This window comes from Lolium rigidum, chromosome 2, assembly GCF_022539505.1.
Source record: "Lolium rigidum isolate FL_2022 chromosome 2, APGP_CSIRO_Lrig_0.1, whole genome shotgun sequence".
In the NCBI taxonomy this organism is placed as follows: domain Eukaryota; kingdom Viridiplantae; phylum Streptophyta; class Magnoliopsida; order Poales; family Poaceae; genus Lolium; species Lolium rigidum.
The window spans coordinates 127,367,793-127,387,852 of record NC_061509.1 but is presented as its reverse complement, the minus strand read 5'-3'; positions in this window follow the sequence as shown (position 1 = coordinate 127,387,852).

Here is a 20,060-nt window from a genome sequence, read left to right as displayed (position 1 = left end):
CATCGTCGTCGTGCGTGAGGTCGACGAGCGGCCTGCAGCTGTCACGGATGGAGAGGGCGATCACACCCTCGATGTTGCCCTCCCATGCGGTGTGGTCGTTCAGCGACGACATGAACGCCGCGTTGAATTCCGGCGTGTTGTCGGGGTCGCTGCTTGCGATGAGGCGTTGTTGGCGGAGGAGCGACGTCATCTCATCCTCTTCCTCCTTCACCTTCGGCTTGGGGACGAGGAGAGCAACACGGCCACGGGTAGCAGTCTCGCGGATCGAGATGTCGTCGTTGGCACGCCTGCGCTGGGCGCTGGCATATGGTACCCCTCATTCACCTTGTGCTTCGGCATGTGGTCATGGTTTTAAAGGTGTCGCTAAGTGCCGCATTAGCGTCGGGGTGCTCGGGAACCTCAAGGCGTCGTGCTCGTCTTGGACTACGGTCGAAGGCGTTCAGATTGGACAGCCTATGTGTCCAGGTCATCGCTTAGGTGAGGAAGGCGTCGCTCTAGGCGATTTTGGACGTTCTGGTAATACGTGTATTTTGCATCATCATTATTGCTACATATAGGGTTAGTTTTCATTGTTATTTGCCTTCATACATTATTATTTATGCATTTTTAGATGATTTTCGGGATTTTCCTACAAAGTCTCCTTCTTTGGTATTTAATTCCTGGGAGGCAGAAAACCTCATATCTTGTATTTTATTTGTTTCAGAACTTTCTGGATCGCAAAATTCAAGGAAAAAATACCTAACCAGTTTTTCACCCGAAGAAAGGTCGTGAGCGAAAGAAGCACGCGAGAGGGGTCACGAGGTGCAAATGGCACCAGGTGGCGCGACCAGGAAGTCAGGTCGTACCACCCGGGCCCGTTCGCACCTCGCATCGTTTCGGCCGCACCTTTTATTCCAGACGCTCCGTTTCGCCAAAAAACCTAAGCCATATTTTTCCCGAGATTTATTGAGGCGGCGGCAGAGGCGAAAGTCCTATCCTACTCCGGGAGAGGGCAGATCATGTTGCACCAGTGCTTCCGGTGAAGGGGAAAGCGACGCCATCGACATCTCCACTCCTCCTTGGCTTGGGAGGAGGCATCTCCATCAACATCTCCACCAGCACCATCATCACCACCATCTCCATCTACGAGATCGACGTCATCCCTCTCATAATTTGTGTTGAACTGAACCCCGGATATTGTTTTTAGTGCTATTGCATGTTCGTGATTGGTACTTTGTCATTATTTGGTGGGGAGATTATATATTCAGATTGTGTTGGAACCATTATGCCTCTGGTCCATATCACGTTTGATACTTGTAAGTAGTTCCCCACGTTCCTGGGAGCATAGGATGATTTGGATATGATTCTATATGATGTGCAATGAGTATTTGGTCAAGTTGTCTATATTTTATGTTGTTCTATGGTGGTTTTATGCGAACGTCGACTGTATAATACTTCACCTATATGGGCTCATAGGGCTGCACTTTGATGTAATGCATTAGTGTTGGAGGGGTCGGAATGACAGAACCCGTCTTCCAACACTATGGGTTGCATTAGAGGGGTTTATGTCGGGAACCCTAAATCTTATGGCTATGATGAGAGATTTATGTCTTAATGATTCCTATACCTACACATGAAAATGGCTCTAGGACCCATCATAAGGGGTGTATTTGCACTTGAGGGCTGCATGTAACTAAGGCTCCGCCCCTAATTGAATAAATCTTGACGAGATATTTACCATGTTGTCTAGAACTCAGATGCTAGTGACTCATGCCGCCCTCGGGAATTTTAGTCTCATATAAACACGCACACACTTGAGCTTGTCCTCTTGCTGCATAGAGGATTGGGCTTTTCTCTCATCAAGAGTTTTTACTTATTTGCTATTTACTTTCCGCACTTTATTTTTATTGCAAACTATATACCCAAAATACTTTATTATTATTGCTTTATTTTTATTTTTGTTAACCAATACCTTTAGCTCCTCGTGGGTTCGACAACCTTTCTTAATTGAAAAGTACTACAATTTATCTCATGCACTTGGGAGCCATCACATGGCTTGGTCGAGCGGGACACATAGCAGCCCGAGCAGGAATCCAAAATTGGAGAGGGAATTGGAGAAATTGGTCGCATGAAGTGAGGGGAATAGAGAGAGAAGACAAGGTGGAACCGAGTACTCATAATAATCGACTGACTGAGAGAGAAGAGAGATACTTGGGAGCATGGAGGGAAATTGGGGGCCGCGGACAAGGGAATGAGAGGGGAACATACCAGGGGAATTAGATTAGGGGAGAAGAGAGAGGAGGGAGCTGCTCTCAACCTTCTAGCGACTCCTCCCCCTGGCGCAACCCTCTCAAAGGCGTCGCCTTGCAACCCGCCTTGAGCGCCTAGGCGTTTAGGCGCCCCCAGCGCCTTAGGCCGTCTGGCCGCCTTTAAAACCATGCATGACGTAGGGGACACGCGGTGCGACGAGGAGGACGGTGTCGAGCGTGTCGGGCATGAGGAAGAAGAATGCGAGGATTACAAACGCGAGGTCGTCCCCCTCGGAAGCCAGCACGCCGGAGACGACGGTATCTCCAACGGGGAGGCGCTGCTGCAGATTCCCTCGAGGACGGCGGAGATGGTCCGCCCTAGAATCGGGCATGTTCGTCCTTGTTTCAGGACGTGAGCGGCCTGATGAGACAGTCGGTGTTGTGCAGCTCTTCATCGCGGCGCGCGGCGAAGAAGTCCACCCACCAACCGTCGTTGTCGTTGGCGGCCCAGGTTGTGTAAGGGTATTTTACCCTTATCCATTATTTTGGTAACAATGACACCGTGCTAGGGTGTTTGGTCTAATACATGTTTATAAGGTTAATCCCATGTATTAGCCAAAGAGGCATAAATGGTGTATCAATGGAACAAGAAGGCTAAAGGAGACCCCCCACTTCGACAACAATCAAAAGGGGTTCTTCTGCAACCTGCCGGTCATGGACCCGGTCGGACCGGCCCCTGCGCCGGCCACGCCCGGCGCAGACCGGCCCCTGTGCCGGTGCCAGCCGGGGAGTGTACTGTGAGACACAGAGACTCCCCGGTCAGCCGCCCGGTTTGGACCGGCCGGTTCCGGTCAGGCGCCCAGTCGGACCGGGTGTAGGGCCGGGCACTCCGGCGCCAACCGGCTCCTGCGCTGATTCCCCCTTGTATTCATCAAGGAACTTGCTCTCTAGGGTTCCTTCGAAACCCTAGGTGGGCAAGATAGGTCCGGAAGCATCCGTGCTGTGGATTTTCTCCTGACAAGATTGTGAAGGTTCGGAGGCTACCTCAAATTCGACCACAAGTGAGTGAGCTATTCCTTCGTGGGATAGGCTCCGGAGAATAGGGTGAGCCTTCGTGGCGTGGGGAATCCTTCGTGGGACCTCCACCCCTCAAAATGTGACGTACCTTCTTGCAAAGGAAGGGAACACGGGAATAAACCCTCGTCTCCGCGTGCTATCGGTTATCTCTAACTGAACTCCTTACTTGTGATATAACTGCCTGTGAGAGCCTTCGTGCTTGAGTTACTTGTATCCTCATATAGGTTGCTTCACCTAGTTTGCATTAGGCTCATCTTTATATTCCGCAAAGCCTAATATTGCAAAGAAAGAATTAAAATCTGTAGAAACCTATTCACCCCCCCTCTAGGTTTACCATCTCTGAACTTTCAATTGGTATCAGAGCCTGAACTCTTATTAAGGGCTTCACAGCCTTAAGAGTAAGATGGATAAACTATTCGAGGGTCTGGACGAAGACTCTAACCTTTCGGTTAGAGAAATGAAATCCAGATTCTTGGCATATGATGCCGAGAAAAACAAAAAGGAGGATGAAGTACAAATCCAAATGGCACAAATGTCTGCCATGCTTAAGAACCTGACTAGTGGAACCTCTAGTGGGACTTCGGTTCCTCCGGAAGGTTTCCATCAAGTAAATCATGACTATCCCAAAAACACTTCACCCATGCCTCATATAAACCATAGTGGGAATGTTCCCCATTTTTTGGAAATCTTCTATGGAATCTCATATTCGCAGCTGCAGTGCGGAGCTATGGGAGATCATTGTTGATGGATACCGGAAGCCACAAGATCCCGCTCGGTTGACCTCCACCGAATTCTACAACCGTCAACTCAATGGCTCCGCACGTGACAAGATTAGAAGGGGCATCAACCGCAAGCTCCTTGATCAAGTCAATGACATTGACTCTGCTAAAGAGTTGTGGGATCGGATCGTAGTACTCCAAGAGGGAACCGATTTAATCCAATCAGCTCTTTACGAGTCCGCAAAGCAAGAGGCCACTATGTTCATGATTAGAGAAGGAGAATCTGTGGCCGATGCCTATGCAAGGCTTGGTGCTCTTAGAGTGAAGGTCAAGGGACTTGGATGTGAGAAGTACAATGACGGCTTTGAGATGAATGAAGCATTCATAAAGTCCAAGGTCATTGCCATGATTGCAACCAAGCAAGAAGACACCAACCTTGCACTCAACTTGCAAATCATTACCAAGAGTGCTGATTTGAACTCCGATGATCTAGTCTCCTATGTGGCAGCCAATGAAAACATGGCCAAGAAAGGAAAAAGGCTCATGGCAATGAACCGTGTTGATGAAGACTCACACAACCTTGCCCTCAAGGCTAGGCCTGTCCATGAAAGAGAAGAAGTCTATGAAACTGAAGAAGATGAAGAGATGACTTCAACTAGTGACATAGCTACAGACTTTGCTTTCTTTGCCAAGAAGTACAAGGCAAAGTTTCCAATGCTACTCAATGAGAAGAAGAAGAGAACCTGCTACAACTGTGATGAAGATGGTCACTTTGCAAATGAGTGCCCTTATGAGAAAAGGGTAGACAAGCCAAAGTTTGTCAAAGGGGTCAAGCCAAGATTGAAGCCAAACCCAATCAACGATCGATGCAAGAAGAACAAGGGAAGAGCCTTTGTTGGGGCCGAGTACATGTCCGATGAAGAAGAGGAAGATGAGGATAAGGAGGCCAGAGTGGCCGGTTTGGCTTTCTCCAAGCCCGGGTCACTCTTCACATATGACTACTCCAAGGATTACTCCATGGAGAATGATGTTGGTTCTTCCTTCATGGCAAGAACAACTCAAGATGATGACTCTGATGACTCTCCCTCCTCTACAATCGTTGGCTCTTGTCTAATTGAAAGAGAAACAAAGGTAATGGAATCCCCACCTTCCTTATCTAGTGTTCTTGATGATGAAACTGAAAATCAAGAAGAGTTAGCTATGCTTAAGGAACTTTACAAAGTAAGATGCACTCTTCGTGGTGATGCTCTCGTCAAGTTTGATTTCTTGATGGACCCCCTCAAAGAAAAGGATGAGTCCATTGAGGAATTAGAATATCATTTGAATGATAAAGAACGGAGATTCAATCTCCTAAGACAAGAGCTAAAAACCGAAAGGTGCATATCTCAAGGCCTTAAGCAACAAATTGAAACATTTGAACTTGATAAAGTTAAGGACCTAGAAACTATTGAAAGGGCTCAATTATTGGCCCAAGAGCTCGATGCTTCAAAGACGGAGCTTGAAGTTTCTCATGCTTCCCTCACTAGGGATCTTGACCACCTTGAAAGGCTAACAAGCTTGTCAAGGATGAGCTCAAGAAACTTGGAGAGAACCATGACATACTTCAAGAAACCTACAAGAAGGCTCTTGGATCAATGAATGATCCCATTGTTCTTGAAAAGGTTGCTAGTTCCTCCACCTCTTTTACTAGTGAGCATGCTAAGCTTGTTGCGGAACATGTTCGTTTACAAGAGGAACTATCTTTGCATGTTGAGACCAATGCATATCTTGAATCTTTGGTGACCAAATATGGTCTCAACTATCATCCTAATGAATCTTCTTGTGAGCAAGCAACTATTCTTGAGGAAAATGTTAGGTTAACAAAGGAACTTGCAAAGTTCACCACCGCCAAGAATAAGATGGGATTGGATGACCTCTTGAGTAAGCAAAGGTCAAACAATCAAAAGTTTGGACTTGGATATGTTCCCAAGTCCTACAAGAAGAACAACTACAAGAAGGAGAAGCCCGCTCAAGAAAAGAACAAGAAGGTCACTAATGATGGCAAAGCCTCAAAGGGCAAAGCCACTAATGGTGATCGCACGGGGCCAAACAATCACTATGCTTTATTTATTGATTATTATGGTGATGTTTATGCTAACTATGTTGGCCCTCGTAATGGCTATGCTTATAGAGGGTACTCAATTTGGGTACCAAAAGATATTGTTGCCATTGCAAAGGAACCCATTAATCAATGGGTTCCTAAATCCTCTACTTGATTTTGTAGGGGTATTCCTCCGGTGGTCCAAAATGGGTGTTTGATAGTGGATGCACCAATCATATGACCGGAGGAAGAGGTGTGCTTGACCAATTCATTGAAGATATAAACAAGAAGTCAAGCATCACCTTTGGTGACAATTCAAAGGGAAAGGTACTTGGGTATGGCAAGGTGGCAATCTCTAAGGACTTGTGCCTTGAGACGGTCATGCTTGTTGAATCCCTTGGCTATAATTTGCTTTCTATATATCACCTTGCGGATGCCGGTTATAATTCATATTTTACTAATTATTGTGTGAAAGTCTTTAGGAGTGACAATCTCAAATTGGTCCTTGTTGGATATGTGGAGAACAACCTTATGTGGTTGACCTCTTGAAAGAGAGCCCCTCTCCCTCTACATGTCTAATGGCGGCCAAACATGACGAAGGTTGGTTGTGGCATCACCGCCTTGGTCATGATAACATGAGAAATCTTAAACAACTCCTAAAGGGTGAGCACATTGTTGAACTAACCGGGATTTCTTTTGAGAAAGATCGTGTATGCAGTGCATGTGTAGCCGGAAAGCAACTCAAGAAGAAAAATCTTATCAAGAGCATCGTCACCACATCTAGGCCTTTGGAGCTCCTTCATTTGGATCTCTTTGGGCCATCACATTATGATACTCTTGGTGGGAGCAAGTATGGACTTGTCATTGTTGATGATTACTCAAGATACTCTTGGGTCTTTCTCCTTAAGTCTAAGGATGAGACCCATAGAGAGTTCATCACCTTCGCCAAGAAGGCTCAACGTATGTATGAATCCGAGATCAAGGCGATTAGGACCGGCAATGGCACCGAGTTCAAGAACTACACCATGCAAGAGTTTGTTGATGATGAGGGCATCAAGCATGAGTTTTCAGCGCCATACACCCTAAACAAAATGGTGTTGTTGAAAGGAAGAACCGGACTATCATTGAGATGGCAAGAACCACGTTGAGTGAATTCAACTCACTCCACAACTTTTGGGGAGAAGCCATCTCTACTGCTGTCCACTACTCCAACCGGCTCTTCCTCCGCCCCCTCCATAACAAAACTCCATACGAGCTTCTCACAGGTAACAAGCCTAATGTCATGTACATTCGTGTCTTTGTATGCAAATGTCTTGTTAAGAACAATAAATGGAAGCTCGGTAAATTTGAAACTAGAACCATTGAGGTCACATTTGTTGGATATGCGGAGAACTCCCATGCCTATAGATACTACAACAAGTCCACTGGGGCTATTGAAGTATCTTTGTTGGCGTCCGAAACCCACCGGCGAGTAGCGGCTGGCAACACGAAGAGCCGGGAGGCTCCCAGAACTGCGGCTGGCCCTGGTCCCTCGAGCGACGGCCCGCAAAGCCTCGGCACGCACGTCCGATGCTGGTGCAAGGGCGTGCCACCGACCTATACCTGGTCAGGAAGGTGATGGATTTGCTTCGCTTAGTTTCCTGCATGGCATACACGTAAACATTAAATACGAGCCTCGATCGGCTCTCAGGTTGTCCTGTGAATCAGCTCAAGGAGCCGATCCACCCATGATTCGTATGAGGTCTACGATCACATGGTGGTCCTGCTTGATCAAGATAAAGCTAAAACGACCTACGACGATTTAGGGTTTTCACCACATAATCGGAACATCCTACGCGTGATTGAGCCGGCAGCCACGCACGGTGATAATAAACCAACCCTAGACAAGGCCTAAAAACCAACATGAAGTTGATCCCGGAACATCTTATCTAGGGCTAGCAAACTACACCCTACGTGCTCTTGGATCCTTCAACCCGTTTGCAAGGCCTAACTATGCGAGATATTAAACTAATCCTTGAAGAACAAGGAGCAATCATAACGGATCGGATCTACTAAACAATGATCAAGCGAGGTGCCGCCCTTACACCTAAGATATGTGTAAGGGCGGCTAGACGTCTAAGGGTTGCATGGACAAAAGCATGTGACACGATGAAACAATGCTAACCCTAACACATCTATGATAACTACATTGCTCGCCATCAACAAGGCTTCAGCACGAGCAACGCATGAACAACGAATAAACGTATACTGCCTAGATCGCAAGGCAGCATGATGCTTACCCGGAAGAAACCCTCGAAACAAGGGGTTGGCGATGCGCCTAGATTGGTTTGTGATGAACGTGATTGTTGTCTTTCTCAATAACCCTAGATACATATTTATAGTCCGTAGACTTTCTAACGTGGGAATAATCCCAACCGTGCACGAGCCAAATTCTATCTAACCGAGCACGTATCCTACTATATTTACGAGATACACGGGCAAACTAGCCCAAACTTTGTATACAAGGCCGATTCATGTATATCTTCCGTGTATATTCTTCAAGCCCATCTTAATCGCGGCCCACCTCCGATCCGGTCAAATTCGGTGATAACACATGCCCCCCTGGTTTTGGAAATGATAATTCCAAAATCACTCACCTTTTCTTCGTCGGGTCATGTCGTGGCGGAAGCGGAGACCGTCGCAGTACCCTTCATCATGATGCCTTGCCTTCTCAACTTCTCCGCGTGACCTGGCAAATTTTTTCTTCCTTTGGGCACCACTTCCTCGGAAACTGCTGTGGCATTGAATCTCCACTATATCCCCTTTTATTTAACCGCTCCAAACAGTTCACCACTTCATCCCCTTGCTCTGTTCTGGCCATCGGCACCAAGAAACCCCAATCTCAGAGCAATGTCTTCCTCCTCTTCCTCCTCCGCCTCGTCGGATCTCTCCTCCCAATCCTTCTCCTCCTCCTCCTCCTCCTCCCGCGAACCCTCGCCAGAGTGGGATCCGATGGCGGCTCTGATGGCGGCGCACGACGAGCGCGCCCCAGAGGAGTGGGACCAGGAGGACCACGCCTCCTCCGTCTGGTCCGAGGACGACAAGTCCTTGACCGGCGGAGATGAAGACCTCCGGTTCCTCGCCGATGGGAGGCCGGAATCGGAGAGCGAGGACGACTCATTCTCCTGGGACGATTACACCTCCTCCGAGGAAGAGGAGGAGGAAGACGACGACGACTCCCTCGAGGATTACCCGCCGGCGAAGCGCTTCCGCGCCGGGTCCGACGACGACGACAACGACGATGATGAAGATGAGGAGGCCCCCAATGAGGGCCACTGGAGCAGCGACGAGGAGCCCGTCGGCAGCAGCGCCGACGAGAGCTCTGATGACGACGACGAGGGCAGCGACGGCCCGTAGACTAGGATCTACTAGTACAAGCCTAGTACTAGTAGTAGCAGATTGGTCAATAGACCTTTCTTTTGTTCTTCCTCCCTTGAGCAATCGACTCTTTCTTTGTAAGAAATCCTATTATTAATGAAGAAAATATTCCCCTATTAATTTTGCTTTCTTGTCAATTTCTGTCGATTGTCAAACGAAGTCGCTGCACAAAGAGCCGATGGCAGGGCATCGGCCTGCACTATAAACATGATTTGAGGCCAAACAGTTGCCTATTCACACGGTCAAACAGATCCAGTCCATGTCCAAACCATCCTCCAACCTCAAACGCGCAGATTCAACTCCTCAGCAAATCCACTGGGAGATTCATCTCAGATGTCATGATCTACGGCACTGAAACCGATCCGTTAACTCTGCTCAATTGAGCTTGTTCCTCTAGAGTCGATGGCAATGCATCGACTTTTGTTATTCGAAGTCGATGTCCATGCATCGGCTGTACTAGTATACTTATTTCTCAAGTCGATGTCCGCGCATCGGCTGTGATTTGTATAAAAAATTCTTTTCGCGGCGATTTCATGAATCGGCCCCCACATTTCATCGTTCGTCATCCCACATGCTTGGGAAATATTTCTTGAGATGTTGACCATTGACAGTCTGCTGGGAACTTAGCGCCAGTCCATTTGCTCCAGGCATGTATGCATTACCCTTCAAAACACAGGACGACTTTGTAAGGACCGTGCCAATTAGGAGACCATTTGCCATGTGCTTTATCCTTGGTTCCTAGTGGCAACACGGCTTCCCATACTAGATCACCAACTTGAAACTCCTTTGGTCTCACCTTCTTATTGTATGCACGAGCTACCCCGGCTTTGTTCTCTTTAATCTTCTCCAACGACCAAAGTCTAAGTTCCGTTGCATCCTCAATAGTGTCACTCATCGGGGCTGCATATTCTTCGAGCTGTCGGGTCATTCCGAAACGTGACACGTCTCGATCCAGCCGTAATTTCCCAAGGTAATACGGCTTCCCGCCCATAGACAAGCTGGTATGGCGAAGTCTTTATAGCTCCATGGCATGACATGCGATAGGCCCACAAAACTTCTGACAATGTCTCATGCCACACCCTAGGGTTCTCGTCAATCTTCCTCTTAATCAGCTTGATCAGGCTTTGATTGGACGCTTCAGCTTGCCCGTTGGCTTGAGCATAGTATGGAGATGATCGGATCGGCTTAATCCCCATGTCATCGCAGAACTTTCTGAATTCTTTAGAAATAAAGACCGAACCTCCATCGGTCGTGATGGTTTGGGGAATCCCGAACCTATGAATGACGTGTTCTTTGACAAATTTGATAACATCTTCCGATTTTACCTTCTTCATAGGAACGGCCTCCACCCATTTGGTGAAGTAATACGTAATGGCGAGAATCCACTCGTGGCCTTTGCTCGACGCAGGATGGATTTTGCCGATCATATCCATGCCCCAACCTCGAAATGGCCAAGGCTTGATGATGGGGTTCATCGCTGATTCGGGTACCATCTGAATCCTCCCGAACATCTGACACGCTTGGCATCCCTTGTAGTACTTGAAGCAGTCCTCAAGCATGGTGGGCCAATAAAACCCTGATCGCCTAATCAGCCACTTCATCTTATGAGCCGATTGGTGAGTTCCACGAGCGCCTTCATGCACCTCATGTAAGAGCCGATTAGACTCGGTTGGTCCCGGGCATTTGAGTAGTAACCCTTCCAACGTCCTGTAGAACATGTCATCTCCTATAAGGACATATTTCATAGCCTTGTATCTTATCCGTTTAGGTGCCCCCGAGCCGAATCCTTCAAGTAATTGAAGATATCGGCTCTCCGATCATCCTGTTCCGAGAACCGCACCGAACTTCGACCCGTCACGGTATGTCCTTGTATCCGGACGCCATCTGTGCGAGATCATTGGCGTCGGTATTCTGAGACCTTGGGACCCAATTGAAACTGATGTACCGAAAATGTGATATCAGCTCACGACATTCCATCCAATATGGGAAGAGTGACTCACTCTCGCACTTGTATTCGTCCGTGAGCTGGGAGATCACTGATGCGTGTAATTGACACGTCCGTTGGGAACCCCAAGAGGAAGGTGTGATGCGCACAGCGGCAAGTTTCCCTCAGTTAGAAACCAAGGTTTAATCGAACCAGTAGGAGTCAAGAAGCACGTTGAAGGTTGATGGCGGCGGGATGTAGTGCGGCGCAACACCGGAGATTCCGGCGCCAACGTGGAACCTGCACAACACAACCAAAGTACTTTGCCCCAACGAAACGAGTGAGGTTGTCAATCTCACCGGCTTGCTGTAACAAAGGATTAACCGTATTGTTTGGAAGATGATTGTTTGCAGAGAAAACGATAAAACAAGTATTACGAGCGATTTGTATTTCGAGTATAAAAGAATGGACCGGGGTCCACGAGTTCACTAGAGGTGTCTCTCCCATAAGATAAAAGCATGTTGGGTGAACAAATTACAGTCGGGCAATTGACAAATAGAGAGGGCATAACAATGCACATACATGTCATGATAAGTACGAGTGAGATTTAATTGGGCATTACGACAAAGTACATAGACCGCCATCCAACTGCATCTATGCCTAAAAAGTCCACCTTCGGGTTATCATCCGAACCCCTCCGGTATTAAGTTGCTAACAACGGACAATTGCATTAAGTATGGTGCGTAATGTAATCAATAACTACATCCTCGGACATAGCATCAATGTTTTATCCCTAGTGGCAACAACACAACACAACCTTAGGGGTTTCGTCACTCCCCAGGTGTCAATGCGGGCATGAACCCACTATCGAGCATAAATACTCCCTCTTGGAGTTACTAGCATCAACTTGGCCAGAGCCTCTACTAATAACGGAGAGCATGCAAGATCATAAACAACACATAGGTAATAACTTGATAATTAACATAACATGGTATTCTCTATCCATCGGATCCCGACAAACACAACATAGAGTATTACGGATAGATGATCTTGATCATGTTAGGCATCTCACAAGATCCAACAATGAAGCCGTTGCGGTCGAGAAACCCACCGGCGAGCGGCGGCGCGGCAACACCGTAGAGCCGGGAACAACTCGGGGCTGCGGCTGGCCCCGGTCCCTCGGAGCGACGGCCCGCAAAGCCTTCCGGTCACACGTCCGATCGCTGTCGCAAGGGCGTGCCACCCGACCTATACCTGGTCGGAAGGTGTTGGATGATGCCTCGCTTAGTTTCCCGCATGGCATACACATAAACGTTAAATACGAGCCTCGATCGGCTCTCGGGTTGTCTCGTGAATCGGCTCAAAGAGCCGATCCACCCATGATTCGTACGAGGTGTACGAATATATGGTGGTCCTGCTTGATCAAGATAAAGCTAAAAGCGATCTACGACGATTTAGGGTTTTCACCGCATAATCGGATCATCCTACTCACGATTGGGCCTCGCGCTCGCGTACGGTGATCGTAAGCCGATCCTAGACAGGGCCTAAAAACCAACACGAGGTTGATCCCCGGACCATCCTGTCTAGGGCTAGCAAACTACACCCTACACGCCGCTGGATCCTCCAACCCTTTGTAAGGCCTAACTATTGCGGATATTAAACTAATCCTTGAAGAACAAGGAGCAACCGTAACGGATCGGATCTACTAAACAATGATCAAGCGGGGTGCCGCCCCTACACCTAAGATAGGTGTAAGGGCGGCTAGATGTATAAGGGTTGCACTACGACGAGCATATGATACGAAGAACAATGCTAACCCTAACACATCTAAGATAACTACGTTGCTCGCCATCAAAAAGGCTTCGGCACGAGCAACGCATGAACAACGTAATAAGCTTGTGCTGCCTAGATCGCAAGATGCGATCTAGGCAGACATGGTGCTACCGGAAGAAACCCTCGAGACGAAGGAGTTGGCGATGCGCCGAGATTGGTTGTGTTGAACGTTGGTTGTTTATTCCATAAACCCTAGATACATATTTATAGTCCAAGGGACTTTCTAATTTAGGCGTGCACCTAACCGTGCACGGGTAAAACTCTACCTCCTAACCGACACGTAATCTAATATGTTACAGATACAAGGGCAAACTAGCCCAAACTTTGCATATAAGGCCGATTCACGTATTTCTTCCGTATATAATCTTCAAGCCCATTTTGATCGCGGCCCACCTCTAACTTGGTCAAATTCCGGTGATAACACATGCCCCCCTGGTTTTGGAATTGATAATTCCAAAATCACTGCTTTTTCTTCGTCGGGTCATGTCATGGCGGAGCGGAACCGTCGCGGCATTCCTCATCATGATGCCCTGCCTTCTCAACTATTCCGCGTGATTTGACCGCTGTCTTTGGGCACCGCCTCTCGGAAGCTGCTCTGTGGCATTGAATTTCTACTATAGCCCCTTTATTTAACCGCCTCGAAGCGGTTTGCCACTTCATCCCTTTGCTCTGTTCTGGCCATCGGCACCCAAAAAACCCCAATCTCCCGTAGCCATGTCTTCCTCTTCTTCCTCCTCCGCCTCGTCGGTCTTCTCTGACTCTTCCTCATCTCGCGAGCCGACGCCGGAGTGGGGCTCGTTGGCGGCGCACGACATTCTCGCCCCGACGACGTGGGACAAAGAAGAACATGATTCCTCCATCTGGTCTGAGGATGACAAATCCCTGACCGATGGAGAGGGCGACCTTCAATTCCTCGTCGAAGGGGAAGAGGAGGCGGAGAGCGAGGACGACCGCTTCTCCTGGGACGATTTCACCTCCTCCGAGGAAGAAGCGAGAGGAGGACGACGACGACTCCCTTGAAGGTTACCCACCGGCGAAGCGCCTCCGCACCCGGTGGGACGACGACGGCGATGACGATGATGAGGAAGATGAGGCTCCCGTAGAAGGCTACGGAAGCTCCGATGAGGAGCCTATCGGCGAGCTGCGCCGGAGGCGGCGACGACGAGGGCAGCAATGGCCCCTAGATTAGGGATCAGTAGTAGTAGTTGGCTTTTGCCCTCTTCTTCCCTGAGCAATCGGCTCTTTCTCTGTAAGAAATCCCTCTATTAATGAAGAAAATATTCCTCAATTAATTTCGCTTCCTTGTCGACTTTGCCGATCGTCGAATGGAGTCGCCGTACAAAGAGCCGATATCAGGACATCGGCTCGCCTTGTGATCTGAGGCCAAGCTGTTGCCTAACCACGCGGTCCAACAGGCCTCACTAGGCCTAATTCTCGTCCACACCATCAGATTGAACTCCTCAGCAACCCATTAGGAGATTCGTCTCACACATCATGACTCCTGGTCTGAACCGATTCCGTTAACTTGCTAATTTGAGTTTATTCCTCTAGAGTCGATATCAGCGTATCGGCTTTGTTATTCTGAAGTCGATGCCTGTGCATCGGCTGTATTTGCATACTGTTATCTCCGATGTCTGCGCATCGGCTGTGATTTTTTTTTTACTGGCCGATTTAAAATCGGCCTCCATACCTTACTGCCCATCATCCCACATGCTTGGTAAATAATTCTTGAGGTGTTGACCATTGATGGCTACTGGGAACTTCTCGCCGTCCAACTCTTCCAACATTTATGCATTACCCTTCAAGGCCTGGACGACTTTGTACGGACCGTGCCAATTAGGAGACCATTTGCCATATGCCTTGTCCCTGGTTCCTAACGGCAACACAGCTTCCCATACTAGATCACCAACTTGAAACTCCTTTGGTCTAACCTTCTTATTGTAGGCACGAGCCACCTCGGCTTTGTTCTCCTTAATCTTCTCCAACGACCAAAGCCTAAGTTCTGTTGCGTCCTCAATAGTGTCACTCATCAAAGCTGCATATTCTTCCGCTGTCAGATCATTCCGAAACGTGACACGTCTTGATCCAGTCGTAATTTCCCAAGGTAATACGGCTTCTGTCCATAGACAAGGCTGGTACGGCGAAGTCTTTATAGCTCCATGGCACGACATGCGGTAGGCCCATAACGCTTCGATAACTTCTCATGCCGGTCCCTAGGGTTCTCGTCAATCTTTCTCTTGATCAGCTTGATTAAGCTCGATTGGACGCTTCAGCTTGCCCATTAGCTTGAGCATAGTACGGAGATGATCGGATCAGTTTAATCCCCATGTCATCGCAGAACTTCCTGAATTCTTTAGAAACAAAGACCGAACCTCCATCGGTCGTGATAGTTTGGGGAATCCCGAACCTATGAATTACGTGTTCTTTCACAAACTTGATCACATCTTCTGATTTCACCTTGTTCATAGGGACGGCTTCCACCCACTTGGTGAAGTAATCTGTGATAACCAAAATCCATTCATGTTTTTTACTCGACGCCGGATGGATTTTGCCGATCATATCCATGCCCCACCCCGGAACGGCCAAGGCTTGATGATAGGGTTCATCGCTGATGCTGGTACCATCTGAATCTTCCCGAACATCTGGCACGCTTGGCACCCCTTGTAGTAATTGAAGCAATCTTCAAGCATGGTGGGCCAATAAAACCCTGATCGCCTGATTAGCCACTTCATCTTATGAGCTGACTGATGAGTTCCACAGGCGCCTTCATGCACCTCATGTAAGAGCCGATTAGACTCAGTTGGTCCCAGGCACTTGAGTAGCAACCCTTCCAACGTCCTGTAGAACATGTCGTCCCCTATGAGGACATACTTCATGGCTTTGTATCTTATCCGTTTAGGTGCCCCCCGAGCCGAATCTTTTAAGTAATTGAAGATTTCGGCTCTCCAATCATCATGTTCCAGGAATTGTACCTGAACTTCTGACCCGTCAGGTATATCTATGTAGCCTGACGCCATTTGTGCGAGATTGTTGGCCTCGGTGTTTTGGGATCTTGGGACCCAATTAAAGTTGACGTACCGAAATTGTGTCATCAACTCACGGCATTCCATCCAATATGGGAAAAGCGATTCACTCTCGCACTTATATTCATCCGTGAGCTGGTTAATCACCAACTTGGAGTCTCCAAAAAGCTCTACTGCCTCTGCCCCGGCTTCCAGTAGCAACTCCATCCCCTTGCGTACTGCCTCATATTCAACAACATTGTTGGTGCAAGGTGCAGCTAGCCTGATGGCGAAAGAATATGTTGCCCCCCGAGGCGACACGAGCAGAATGCCGATGCCACAACCATCGTCACAAGCCGATCCATCGAAGAACATAGCCCACGCACGTACGGATAGTGCCGCTATATTAGTATTAATCCGCTCAGCTATAAGATCGGCCAACGCTTGCCCCTTGATCGCTTTCGCGGGCTGATACCGAAGGTCGAACTCGCGTCAGCGCGAACATCCACTTACCAAGCCGGCCTTTCAACACAGGGGCCGACAGCATGTGCTTGACAACGTCCGACTTGCAGATGACGATGATTTCTGCCGTCAAAAGGATGTGGTGGAGATTGGTGCAGGTGAAGAACAAGCAAAGACAAAGCTTCTCGACCTCAGGATACCTTGTTTCCGCGTCCAACATCCTTCTGCTGAGGTAGAAGACGACCTTTTCAACACCCTCATAAAGTTGCACCACCACCGAAGCGATGGACGTGTCGGCCCTGCGACAAGTAGATATAGAACGGCATGTCTTGCCGGGGTGGGACTAGCACGAGCGGCGTTGTCGGATACCGCTTAATCTCGTCAAACGCCCTGCTGCCGTTCGCCCCCCAGCGAAACTCGTCATCAGATTTAATCTTCACCAACGCCATGAACGGCTCGATCCGTCCTGACAGGTTAGAGATGAATCGGCGTACGAAGTTGATCTTGCCGATAAGACGTTGGAGTTCCTTCTTCGTGGTGGGCGGCTGCATGGTACGCACTGCCTCCTGACTTTTCAGGCTGATCTCAATTCCTCGTTCATGAACCAAAAATCCTAGGAACTGACCGGCCGTCACACCAAAGGCACACTTCTTTGGATTCATTCTCAGTCCGAACTTCCGAGTTCGGTCTAGGACGCGTCGCAAATCTCCCAAGTGTCCCACTGGGCGTGCCAGAATGTGTTGCGGTCAGAAACCCACCGGCGAGCAGCAACTGGCAACACCGTAGAGCCGGGAACAACTCAGGGCTACGGATGGCCCCAGTCCCTCAGAGCGATGGCCCGCAAAGCCTTCTGGTCACACGTCCGATGCTGTCGCAATGGCGTGCCACCTGACCTATACCTGGTCAGGAAGGTGTTGGATGATGCCTCGCTTAGTTTCCGCATGGCATACACGTAAACGTTAAATACGAGCCTCGATCGGCTCTCAGGTTGTCCTGTGAATCGGCTCAAAGAGCCGATCCACACATGATTCGTACGAGGTGTACGAATATATGGTGGTCCTGCTTGATCAAGATAAAGCTAAAGCGATCTACGACGATTTAGGGTTTTCACCGCATAATCGGATCATCCTACTCACGATTGGGCCTCGCGCTCGCGTACGGTGATCGTAAGCCGATCCTAGACAAGGCCTAAAAACCAACACGAGGTTGATCCCCGGACCATCCTGTCTAGGGCTAGCAAACTACACCCTACACGCCGCTGGATCCTCCAACCCTTTGTAAGGCCTAACTATTGCGGATATTAAACTAATCCTTGAAGAACAAGGAGCAACCGTAATGGATCGGATCTACTAAACAATGATCAAGCGGGGTGCCGCCCCTACACCTAAGATAGGTGTAAGGGCGGCTAGATGTATAAGGGTTGCACTATGACGAGCATATGATACGAAGAACAATGCTAACCCTAACACATCTAAGATAACTACGTTGCTCGCCATCAAAAAGGCTTCAGCACGAGCAACGCATGAACAACGTAATAAGCTTGTGCTGCCTAGATCGCAAGATGCGATCTAGGCAACATGGTGCTTACCGGAAGAAACCCTCGAGACGAAGGAGTTGGCGATGCGCCGAGATTGGTTGTGTTGAACGTTGGTTGTTTATTCCATAAACCCTAGATACATATTTATAGTCCAAGGGACTTTCTAATTCAGGCGTGCACCTAACCATGCACGGGTAAAACTCTACCTCCTAACCGACACATAATCTAATATGTTACAGATACAAGGGCAAACTAGCCCAAACTTTGCATATAAGGCCGATTCACGTATTTCTTCCGTATATAATCTTCAAGCCCATTTTGATCGCGGCCCACCTCTAACTTGGTCAAATTCCGGTGATAACAGAAGCACAATGAGGAGAAGACAACCATCTAGCTACTGCTATGGACCCATAGTCCAGGGGTGAACTACTCACTCATCACTCCGGAGGCGACCATGGCGGTGTAGAGTCCTCCGGGAGATGAATCCCCTCTCCGGCAGGGTGCCGGAGGAGATCTCCGAATCCCCCGAGATGGGATTGGCGGCGGCGGCGTCTCGGTGAGGTTTTCCGTATCGTGGTTCTTCGCATCGGGGTTTCGCGACGGAGGCTTTAAGTAGGCGGAAGGGCAACGTGGGGGCCACACGAGGGCCCCACACCACGGGTCGGCGCGGCCAAGACTGGGCCGCGCCACCCTATGGTGGTGGCCCCTCGTGGCCCCACTTCGACTCCTCTTTGGTCTTCCGGAAGCTTCGTGGCAAAATAGGACCACGGGTCTTGATTTCGTCCAATTCCGAGAATATTTCGTTACTAGGATTTCGAAACCAAAAACAGCAGAAAACAACAAGCGGCTCTTCGGCATCTTGTTAATAGGTTAGTTCCGGAAAATGCACGAATATGACATAAAGTGTGCATAAAACATGTAGATATCATCAATAATGTGGCATGGAACATAAGAAATTATCGATACGTTGGAGACGTATCAGCATCCCCATGCTTAGTTACTGCTCGTCCCGAGCGAGGTAAAACGATAACAAAGATAATTTCCGAAGTGACATGCCATCATAACCTTGATCATACTATTTGTAAACATATGTAATGAATGCAGCGATCAAAACAATGGTAATGACATGAATAAACAAGTGAATCATAAAGCAAAGACTTTTCATGAATAGTACTTCAAGACAAGCATCAATAAGTCTTGCATAAGAGTTAACTCATAAAGCAATAAATCAAAGTAAAGGTATTGAAGCAACACAATGGAAGATTAAGTTTCAGCGGTTGCTTTCAACTTGTAACATGTATATCTCATGGATAATTGTAAACATAGAGTAATATAACAAGTGCAATATGCAAGTATGTTGGAATCAATGCACAATTCACACAAGTGTTTGCTTCTTGAGGTGGAGAGAGATAGGTGAACTGACTCAACATAAAGGTAAAAAAGAATGGTCCTTCAAAGAGGAAAGCATCGATTGCTATATTTGTGCTAGAGCTTTTATTTTGAAAACATGAAACAATTTTGTCAACGGTAGTAATAAAGCATATGAGTTATGTAAATTATATCTTACAAGTTGCAAGCCTCATGCATAGTATACTAATAGTGCCCGCACCTTGTTCTAATTAGCTTGGACTACCGGATCATTGCAATGCACATGTTTTAACCAAGTTTCACAATGGGGTACCTCCATGCCGCCTGTACAAAGGTCTAAGGAGAAAGCTCGCATTTCGGATTTCTCGCTTTTGATTATTCTCAACTTAGACATCCATACCGGGACAACATGG